This window comes from Phoca vitulina, unplaced genomic scaffold (assembly GCF_004348235.1).
Source record: "Phoca vitulina isolate PV1807 unplaced genomic scaffold, GSC_HSeal_1.0 scaffold35, whole genome shotgun sequence".
NCBI lineage: Eukaryota > Metazoa > Chordata > Mammalia > Carnivora > Phocidae > Phoca > Phoca vitulina.
In genome coordinates, this window is record NW_022589738.1 from 18,449,843 (window position 1) to 18,450,986 (window position 1,144).

Genomic DNA, 1,144 nt, shown 5'->3' on the forward strand with positions numbered 1-1,144 from the left:
CAGGTCATGATCCCAGGGTCTTGGGATCTAGTCCCACATTGGGCTCCCTCCTCAGGGGGAAGCCTGCTTCTCCCTCTCCCACTCCTGCTGCTTGTGTTCCTGCTCTCGCTATCTCTGTCTCTGTCAAATAAATAAATAAAATCTTTAAAAAAAAACACCTGTTGAAATATAAATATACTTGAGGATTGAAAGGAAACATGACAATGTAAGAAATGGAAGATAAACATGTTGGAAATGATGCAGTAAATTTTTTTTTAGATTGTATTTATTTATTTGTTAGCACGTGAGAGTACAATCAAGGGGAGCAGCAGACAGAGGGAGAAGCAGACTCCCCACTGAGCAAGGAGACCGATGCGGGACTTGATCCCAGGACCCTGAGATCACGACCTGAGTTGAAGGCAGACACTTAACTGACTGAGCCACCCAGGCATCCCGATGCAGTAAACTTAATAAACTTCTAGCCAGATGGCTGACAAAAAAGGGGAAAAGATACGAATTACCAATATGATAAATCAAAGAAGTACATCTTAGAGACCTATTAAATGTATAAGAAAACATGAAATGTGAACAATTGTGTCAATAAATTAGACAATTTATAAGAAATGAACAAGTTATCTGGAAGACATAAAGTATCAAATTTGTCCCAAAAAGAAATAGGAAATCTGAATAGCCCTCTATCAAAGAATTTGGCTTTGTAAGTTTAAATCTTCCTACTAGGAAAACTTCAGGGCCCAGATAATCTCAGTGGTGAATCTTAGCTACATTTAAGGATGATCGTACAGTAAAGAATTGAACCTTGCCCAAAGAAAGGTCTGGTTTTATGCCCTTGCCTCCTGGGAGGTAATCTCTAAGCTCTTGGATTGTCAGGCCCCATAGGCGTGCTTTTATTTGTTTGGGTGCCTTGGGCCAGGCAGATAGTAACACCATGATTTAGGGTAGGAGCTTTGAGCCACACCAACAACATATTTTAGGGTGTGGCCTTTGGGTCATGTATCAGCTCAACCTCCTGAGGGCCTGGAGACTGACTGGCCATGTGGGCAGTGAACTATGCTCATGTGACAGAGCCCCAATAAAGCTCTGGACACCAAGGCTCAGGTGAGTTTCCCTGGATGGCAGTACTCTGCGTATTGCTAGACATCAATGC